Below are 11,153 nucleotides of genomic sequence, written 5' to 3'. Positions count from 1 at the left end.
TCGTTAAATATTGCTCATTTATATATTTTCCTCACATGATTTATAATTGTGGAATGCATTATTTAATTATCTCACTTATATATGAAATGACGTGTTTTCATTTTAATATGAGATCAATTTAATTACTCATGCCTTGCCAGTAGTAAATGGTTTATCTTACATTTGAGTCATTTATAATTGAATGTTTGTTTTGCTTATTATAAATGGTTCATTTCTGTTTGTTTACATTTTTATTCAAGTGACAAATATTGAAGAAATGGGTTACTTATTCATATTCATGAATATAATTTGGTATGAAATGTCTTACTTGGATTATCATCGGCTCATTACATTATTAGTCTCATTCCAAGTTGATTCCTATCGCTTGATTGAGTCGTATTCTTATGATAATGCCTTTATGCTATACCGTAATTCTTGACTTATCTTTACGCCTCTTTCGGACTGTCCTGCCGATTCAGGGTTTAGCTCATATCTTCCGCCTCCTTCGGACTGTCCTGCCGATTGTCGGTTCTCGATTTTCGATTTAGGGTTCGGGTCTTGGATGCGGAATGTCCTGCTGCATGTCGAATCGGGAACTGTGCTGTCCCGAGAGTCTGGCCAGATTTAGACTAGGACTGAGTCTTGGGAGTACCATTGTCGTCCTATCAGGGGAATTATATATTTATATATGAGTAGTAAAGGTCTTGCATGGTTATAGATATTGATATTTGTCTTTCAAGGCAAGAGTTATGCCTTGTGTTGTTTGTCTTGGTCCTATCGGATACTAGGGGTGAGCTATAAGCCCTCTAGTTGCGATATAATCGTCGGGATTGATGCTCACATCCATTCTTATGGTGAGATGCAAGCCATAAGTGTGAATGTGACATTAGTAGCCACGTCCCGTGCAATGTTTGCTAAGTGGTTTTCCAAGTAATGGCTACAGTTTCTATTTTGATCCCTTACTTAACTGTTTATATTACCGGATTCGAATTCTAATCTCACATCTATGTTGTAATTCCTTGAAATGCATGCTTTTGGTATAGATTACCGTATTCTTGTCTTTCATATTATTTACTTATCGCACATGAATAGTTTAATCGTTATCATGCTAATGTTGATCTATCTTGTTCCATCTCATTTAATTGCCATGTTTAAATATAAACTTTATATTTATATCCTTTGTAAATATCTTACATGATTTACATGTTTTAGTTCTTTGTTATGTTCATTTTGACAATTTGTGGCTGGGAGAACCTTGAGTTACTTCCCACTGACTGCGGCGCTCATGTTTACATGAATGATAGGTATTAGTTGGTGCATCTTGAAGGATTCATTAACCTCTTATTAGACACTTCTAATAACTTTACAAGTTTAGTTTAGTCATAAACTAATAAGATCTTATGCATGCATAACATTATTAAAACAAAGTTAGCAGAAATCGATCTACTTACAAGGGAAGGCCGAATGGATATACTAATTTGGACACCTTCCAAATTAGTCTTCTCAATAAAAATTCAAGTGCTCCAATAAAACTCTTAGATCCAATAGTAGAATCTACTTCTCAAGGATTTGTACCAAGGAAATCAACCTTAATTCATAAACTAATTTAAATACTAGAAATAAGAATATGAGCCCTTAAAATTAATAACTAATATTATTATTACTACTTCTAGTAATGGTATAATAGTATTGGAGATTTGTGAGATTTTCTTTCTTATTGTTCTTGACAATTTTAGAGAGTTTTTCAATTATCAAATCTATTGAATATTGGGTAAGAATGAATAATGAATAAGAAGAAAAAACCTCTTCTTTTTCATATGGGACCGGTTAGTGTAGAGGAAGAGTGCCCTATCTATGCATAATGTGTTCTTCTCAAGAATATAGGCATGCAAGCCTATGCATAGTAGGGCATCATCGTGTTCCTTTTAATTAAATGAACAATAACACAATCAACTCCCCATGCCCCTCATTTACACGGCTCAAAGGACTTAATATGGTCCATTTTAAGTTTGTCAATTGTCAATTTGTGTAGTGTGACATATTGGACATGTTACTAGACATGTTTCTTGATAATGCATTTTTAACTTATTAAAAATTATTATATAAACAAAATAAATCACATACAAAAATTAGCTAGTAATTCATGATTACAAGTACTTAAAATGGGTCATAGAATTATAAATCACAACAACTTGTATTTATAATAAACCATTCATTCTTATTTTAATTGTTTCATAAATAATAAATAAACCTAAGTAATAAAACAATTTAATTACTTAGTACGAATCTTATTTAATCGAATTACAATAAGATACGTATTCTTACTCATAAAATCATTTGTTCAATTTTAAGGAATTAATTAACTTGTATCAACATACAATAAATTAATTAATCAATTAAGAGTGTTACCCTAGAGGTATGACCTTAAGGGATCAACTGATCACCACCGTCATACGACAGTAATGTAACTCTAGTCAGCCAATCATTACCGATTAATGTTGATCAGTTGACAATAAATTATTACTTTTCCTCATGCATTCTTATTATGAGATTTAAACATGTGATCGCATTTTTGTCGAGGACACATACCCCAACAATCTCCCACTTGTCCGCGACAAGTGTGCGTCAACAATTCTCTTGTCCCATTACTATCTCCCACTCAATGCAAGGTGTCTTGCAGGTCGTACTTGCATTTGATTCTATCATGAGTGGTCTCCTCGATCTGGAAAATAACTGTCTGGCCGGAATTATCTACCGTAGATATCTTCCGAGCGTGGCCACGCATTTCCAGTTCATTACTCCTCGAGTGGCCATGAGATATAAGATAACCCTGATAGGGATGGACAATTCCTTTTGCACTCTTCCCTTCGAATAGCCATAGCTCATCATGGCCCAAAACATGCTCATTTAACCCCAATTACAAAGGTCGTAGAACATAAATCAAAGTCACTCTGAAACTGTGCCGTCTTAGACGAACAGTCTTTAGTCAAAGAATCGACTCATAAGAATAATATAGTAGCTCTCGCCACGGTCAGGCTATAAATATTTCCAGAACTCTATAAGCGGTCAAAAGCCCGACAGAGTGTCCCATACAGTCTGCCTATATGATCGACTAGTCATTTCTCATGACTCTATGGCACTTGAACTTGCCATCAATCGCATCACACTCTAGTTACTTCGAGATGTCACCTCATATAAGCAACTAGGGGCGAATACTATATTAATCCAGTTCACTTTAATGGGGTTTAAAATTGTCTTAACAACCCATTTGGATGCAACCGTAACACCCCCATACTCCAAGTGCCTTACAAGGACCACCCAGGTATAAGGATGTTACCATCTCGGTTACCCGAGGCAATGATAATCAAATAAACAATAATGAAACAACATTTAAATAGAAATACTTTAGTGAAAGGTTACAATCTCAAAACCAAAACCAAAATACGAATACATGTTTCAAACCAACTGTCTAATCAGCTAACTGAAATGTTTATTAAACTACTAGCTACAGCGGAAGACTTCTATCATCAGACCGTGGCACATCCCAGCTATCCCAGTAACTCGACTCATACCTGCTCAATAACTGCTCACCATACCCGAATGGATCACCACAGTTTTTAAAACATTAAACGGGGTCAGTACTAATCACACAATTTATATAACCAACAGTACAGTAAACAACAAAGCTCAAACAGTCACACACAATCACCCACTCCAATCAATCTCCGTCACCGACTGTCCACTGGACCTGCCCTGCCAGTGGGGCACCGTAGCCGTACCCACCAAATCCCCGCTCATCATACCGAGCGATAACCCTGTCCCATTAATGTGCACATCCCCTCCCGTGGCGGGTTCCACGGAGGGCGAAACTAGGCCGTGAAGCCACTCCCACAAGTGACTCCACTCAGCCGAGAACGCATATCGAGAACCAGAGACAAATAATCACAATCATCAACAGCAATCAATCAACAACCGTCATAAAACCAATACGATAATAATCAGCAATTACACAACAACAACAATGCATTATGGGACTAATATTGAGTAGGGAAACCCTACCTGGAAAGCACAACACAATCAGACGATCTCACAGCTGATATCAAAACGCTTCCTCTACGAATCCTCCTCCTAACATACAAACATATAATCACTACCAATCATACAAAACAACAAAACTCCCAAATCCCAATATTAGGGTTTAACCAATTTTAAGGAAACATTATAAAAATAGTACGTAGGTCTTACCCTCGACGCAAGGATCACAAAGGTATCAAGAAAGGTAAAATCCGACCTTCCAAGCTCCGGGATTTGCCAACAATGCGATTAAAGCGAATGACGTAGTTTGATTTCTCTTTTCACAGTAATTAGGTTTTAAAAAGTGTTTAAAGAATAGTGACGGAAGTAATATATACTTAATCGCATTATTAACAAAACTCGAGAAAACATTACCCGTAAACCGGGCTACTCGATCGAGTAGCTAAGGTACTCGATCGAGTGCCCCCTTACTCGATCGAGTATCAAGGTTACTCGATCGAGTACCCAACAGGTCAGAAACTATTTTTAAAACACAATTCACCCTTACTCGACAGAGTAAGGCCTACTCGATAGAGTACCCAGAGACTCATAAAACCGTAGTATTACAGTCTTCCCTCCTTAAAAAGAACTTCGTCCCCGAAGTTCAACCTATACATAAAAACTAACATACTGACTCGATCAAGACACAACAACGCAACCAAGAACTCAAAACAAAACCCCAACCTATAAAACATGAACTCTCAACACCAACTCCACCAACTATTCCTACCTCCACAACATGGCTCACGATATCGTATCAACTACATCATAGACTCTCCTGACTCCAACTCCATACAATACCAACTACCGTCCACTAACGCTGCTAGCTCCGTTTCACTAACCTATTATCCACTAGAAAATCCACTATCAAGACACTCATAAACATCAAACGGAATATTACAGCAACAACCATTGCTCTGATACCAATTGAAGGATTCATTAACCTCTTATTAGACACTTCTAATAACTTTACAAGTTTAGTTTAGGTAACATTATTAAAACAAAGTTAGCAGAAATCGATCTACTTACAAGGGAAGGCCGAATGGATATACTAATTTGGACACCTTCCAAATTAGTCTTCTCAATAAAAATTCAAGTGCTCCAATAAAACTCTTAGATCCAATAGTAGAATCTACTTCTCAAGGATTTGTACCAAGGAAATCAACCTTAATTCATAAACTAATTTAAATACTAGAAATAAGAATATGAGCCCTTAAAATTAATAACTAATATTATTATTACTACTTCTAGTAATGGTACAATAGTATTGGAGATTTGTGAGATTTTCTTTCTTATTGTTCTTGACAATTTTAGAGAGTTTTTCAATTATCAAATCTATTGAATATTGGGTAAGAATGAATAATGAATAAGAAGAAAAAAAACCTCTTCTTTTTCATATGGGGACCGGTTGGTGTAGGGGAAGAGTGCCCTTTCTATGCACAATGTGTTCTTCTCAAGAATATAGGCATGCAAGCCTATGCATAGTAGGGCATCATTGTGTTCCTTTTAATTAAATGAACAACAACACAACCAACTCCCCATGCCCCTCATTTACATGGCTCAAAGGACTTAATATGGTCCATTTTAAGTTTGTCAATTGTCATTTTGTGTAGTGTGACATATTGGACATGTTACTAGACATGTTTCTTAATAATGCATTTGTAACTTATTAAAAATCATTATATAAACATAATAAATTACATACAAAAATTAACTAGTAATTCATGATTACAAGTAAATGGGTAATAGAATTATAAATCACAACAACTTGTATTTATAATAAACCATTCATTCTTATTTTAATTGTTTCATAAACAATAAATAAACCTAAGTAATAAAAAAATTTAATTAGTTAGTACGCATCTTATTTAATCGAATTACAATAAGATACGTATTCTTACTCACAAAATCATTTGTTCAACTTTAAGTAATTAATTAACTTGTATCAACATACAATTAATTAATTAATCAAGTAAGAGTGTTACCCTAGAGGTATGACCTTAAGGGATCAACTGATCACCACCGTCATACGACAGTAATGTCAAACTCTAGTCAGCGAATCATTACCGATTAATGTGGATCAGTTGACAATAAAGTATTACTTTCCCTCATGTATTCTTATTATGACATTTAAACATGTGATCGTATTTTTGTCGAGGACACATACTCCAACACAACTATAGGGTGAAGACATGTGTGAGCTAGCGAGCACTTTGGCCTTGTAGTCGGTTTACTAGGATTCCTTAGACTCACCTTTTATTGTATTGTCATTCGAGGGATATATTTTCCCTCACCTTTAACTATCACGTTTGTATAATTTAATCTTTATTTCCGCATTCTTTATTTATGTTTTGATTATAATGAACCCGCGCTTTAAATTTCAAAAGTTTCAAAAATTTTCTACTTTCCGCTTGAATTTATAAGTTATGTTTTCCGCGTTATTGCGGATGTTCACACGGACACCCAACCAAGGGCTCCCGAAAATTCGATCCTCAAACAGCTGCGCAAAGCAAAAGCCGAAATTTCAATTTGGCAACTGATTGCTACATCCTTCGAGCATCGGCAAGCTCTATTGAAAACCTTGGGAAAACTGTTTGTTCCCTCTACCTCCTCTCCAGAAGAATTGGTAGCACACATGACAAGGGATGTCCCTGACTTGAGCAACCCGATCATCTTCTCTAATGAATATATCCCTCCATTCGGAGCCAACCATAACCTGGCCCTATATATCACCGTGCAATGCCTCAAAAAGAATGTGCCTATGGTCCTAGTGGATGACGGATCTGCGGTTAATGTCATTCCCCTCAAAACGGCTCATAAATTGGGTATCAAAGAGGCCGATTTGGTCGCAACCAATCATGGAGTACGCGTCTATGACGGCACTTGTTGTAAAGTTGCGGGGCTTATCACCCTAACCGTTACAACCGGACCTTTGGAAAGGCAAACCAGTGTCCAAGTAGTCGACATCGACGCCTCCTTCAATATGCTTCTGGGACGCCCCTGGATCCACACTGTCAAGGCAGTTACCTCGACCCTTCATCATAAAATCAGGGTCCCCTTTAACGGGAAGACGATCACAATTCCTGCTTCCCCAATCAAAGTCGTTATGAAAAAGGGAATAGCCTCCCAAGCCATTGATGAGGACGACAGCAAAATGTGGGGATTCCAAGCCGTGCATGCCCTAACCGACGAGTGAACACCTTTTGATTGTGACCCATTTGCCAACCTCACATTCAACCGCATTCTGATGCGCGAGGGTTACTTCCCGGGTCTACCCCTCAATCCGCTGAAGAGCCCCTTGCCTCCCTTGAAACAGGCTAAGGTCCCAACATCCCCTTCGGGCTAGGCTATGAACCTACCGATGAAGACTTCCAGGAGATAAACCTCCTAATACGGAAGCGCAAGAAGCACGGAGTTATTCTCCGTCCCTATCATTTGACCCTCAATGGATACTTTGTCCCCGAAGGAGAGTCCGAGCTCTACCATAGCTTTCCGGAGCCGGTTTATGATTCTGTGGCCAAGGTCAGACACCCGGGGGTAGAAATCTTTCAAGACTGATATTTTATTCCCGACAATACCAAAGCTACATCAACCAAATCTGAGTCGACCCCATGCCTTGACGGACAAGCCGTCACTCTCCTATTCGGGGAAGACAACATCAAACACCTAGGCTATGAGGACATCATCAAGATTGCCCTAAAGGATAACCAGTTTGACCCCACCGCCCTAATCTCTGATACTGACCCATAGAAAGCTACACAAGGTTGGAGGAAAACCGTCAAGTGGACCGATCGTCAAGGCCGCATTCTCAAGATTACAACTAGAGAAGGCCTTATGTTCAAAGAGGGAAGTGATGAAGAGTCTGAATCTGAGTCGGAGTCAGAGTCTGTCTTAGCTCCTAGCACTCCTGATGTCCCAGTCAGAGTCCCCTTCCCACTGTTTTATCACAAAATTGTGGCTGCTTTAGAGGCCGAGTCAACTAGGGTCATCCCCACTCCCATGGAAGGTGACAACCTGGAGGTTGTTCCAGGGGCCACCTCCGCTGCTGTGTCGCCTCTGACTGTCCATAAAATGTCTGTCCTATCCGAGATTTTCGCTTAAGTCGACTTAATGAACGCTAAGTTTGCTTATGACTCGTCTCAATTTAACTGCAATGCAATTCTGAACGACTATGAGGAATTTGACTTGAGTAACTACCCACCTCACCTAGCCAAAGAACTTGACAAACGGGAAACCAGGACCCTCATCATTGAGGAGACCGAACCTATTAATGTAGGGACCAACGATACACCTCAAGAACTTAGGATAGGGCAACCCTTGACCCCTCGGAAAGACAACAGTTCATTGACCTCCTACACGAATACAAGGACGTAATTGCCTGGTCCTACAGAGACATGCCTGGGATCGACAAGGAGATTGTGGAGCACAGGATACCCATTAAGCCCCAAGCTAAACCAGTAAAGCAAAAGTTGCGCCAAATACGCCCTGAATAGGCCATGAAAATCAAAGAAGAATTGGATAAATAGCTCAAGGTCGGGTTCATCAATATGTCTGAATACTCTGACTGGGTGGCCAACGTTGTTCCTGTACCCAAGAAAGACGGAAGAATTCGGGTTTGCGTCGACTTCAGGGATCTGAACAAAGCAAGTCCAAAGGACGAGTTCCCTTTGCCACATGTTGACATCCTGGTGGACAATACCGCCGAGCATGCTCTCCTATCATTCATGGACGGGTATGCTGGGTACAACCAGATCAAAATGGCTGAGGAAGACATGTACAAGACTGCATTCACTACACAGTGGGGTACATACTACTATACGGTCATGCCTTTCGGCCTCATCAACGCAGGAGCCGCCAATCAAAGAACCGCTACCACTCTCTTACATGATATGATACACAAGGAGGTATAGGTATATGTTGATGACATGATCGTCAAATTCAAAGAACGGGACGGCCACATCAGCGCCCTTCGAAAATTATTCGCTCGTCTGCGGAAATACAACATGAGATTGAATCTTCAGAAATGTGCATTCGGGGTCACCTCCGGAAAGCTCCTGGGACATGTCGTAAGCAAATGAGGCATTGAGATTGATCCAACCAAAATCAAAGCCCTTCAACAAATGCCTCGGCCTAAGAACGAGAAGGAGATTCGAGGATTTCTCGTTCAGGTTCAATACATCAGCCGCTTCATAGCTAAGCTCACCATGATTTGTGAACCAATCTTCAAGAAGCTTCGCGCCTCCGATCACACCGATTGGGACGACGACTGTCAAATGGCCTTCGACAGGATAAATAAAATCCTATCCAAACCTCCTGTCCTCATGCCACCTCAACAAGGAATTCCCTTATCCCTATACCTGACTGTCATTGACAAACCCGTACTAAACGGAAGGCTAGTCCAAATAATCGACGGCGAAGAACGAGCCATCTACTACATCAGCAAAAAGTTCGTCGAGTATGAGACAAGGTACACCCAACTGGAAAAGACATGCCTTGCCCTAGTATGGTCAACAGAGAAACTGCGGCACTACATGCTCAGCTACACGGTTCACATCTACTCCAAGATGGACCCGGTCAAATACATCTTCGAAAAACCCGTACTAAACAGAAGGCTGTCTAGATGGACACTCATGCTATCCGAATTTGATATCAAGTTCGTACCCCTCAAGGTTATCAAGGGAAGGGCAGTCGCCGATTTCCTAGCAGAGAATCCCGTCAACGAGGATCCAACGACCGACACATGGTCACTCCGTGACGAAGACATCCTTTGTGCCGACACCGACGCATGGGACCTATACTTCGATGGTGCATCTAATCTGAGAGGATTCGGGGTAGGAATCCTTTTAATATCACCAGAGGAATAACATGTTCCGATCTCGGTCAAACTAGACTTCGCCGTCACCAACAATGCCGCCGAATATGAAGCATGCCTCATCGGCCTATAAGCAGCCATAACGCTTGGCATCAAGAAATTAAGGGTCCACGGCGATTCCTCACTCATCATCAATCAGGTGTCCGGATCATGGAAAATCCGAAGTGACGGCTTAGCACCCTACCGAGCAAAAATCAATCAAGAGGCCGAGTTCTTCGACCAAGTCGACTACTTCCATTTACCACGAGAGGAAAATCAATTTGCAAATACCCTGGCAAAACTTGCCGCGCACGTTTACATACCTAACGACATGACATCGATGCCCCTATGTGTCGAGAGAAGGAGCGAGCCAGCTCACATTTGCACCATCAACGACGAGGAAAACCATGATGAACCTTGGTACCAAGCCATCCTCAACTACAAAACCAAAAACGAATTCCCTCCCAACTCTGATACGAGAGGACGAAGAGCCATCCATTTACTTGCGTCACAATTCATGATAAACCAAGAACAATTATAGAAGAGAACACCCCAAGGGATTCTCCTCCTTTGCATTGACCATCACAAAGCCAAAAACGTCATGGGAGAGGTGCACGACAGAGAATGTGGCCCTCACATGAGTGCAATGATGCTAACCCGAAAAATCATGCGATTAGGCTGCTACTGGACCACCATGGAAGCCGATTGCCGCAACTACGCCAAACATTGCCACAATTACCAAATCTTCGCCAACATACAACACATACCACCATCCCTTTTATACACCATGACATAACCCTGGCCTTTCTCGACCTGGGCATCGACATCATCGGAAAAGTCAACCTGATAGGCACCAAAGGGCATTGCTCCGTCCTCGTCGCCATAGACTATTTCACCAAATGGGTGGAAGCACAGTCCTATGCAGTCTTGACTGCCAAACAAGTAGCCAAGTTCATCTAGGACAACATCATCTGCAGATATAGGGTACCCCATGAAATAATCAGCGATCAAGGCTCTCACTTCCGGGCGGAAACACAAGCCTTTCTGGACAAATACAAGATCAAACGACAACGATCATCCCCCTACCGTCCCCAAACCAACGGAGCGGTAGAGGCAGCAAACAAAAATCTTGTCACCATTATCAAGAAAATGCAAGATAATTACCGCGATTGGCCGAGTAAACTCCCATTCGCACTCTGGGGATACCGAACCTCCATTCGAACACCGAGAGGAGCCACACCCTTCTACC

The sequence above is a fragment of the Silene latifolia genome, chromosome 2, assembly GCF_048544455.1.
Source record: "Silene latifolia isolate original U9 population chromosome 2, ASM4854445v1, whole genome shotgun sequence".
NCBI lineage: Eukaryota > Viridiplantae > Streptophyta > Magnoliopsida > Caryophyllales > Caryophyllaceae > Silene > Silene latifolia.
This window is presented reverse-complemented; position numbering follows the sequence as displayed.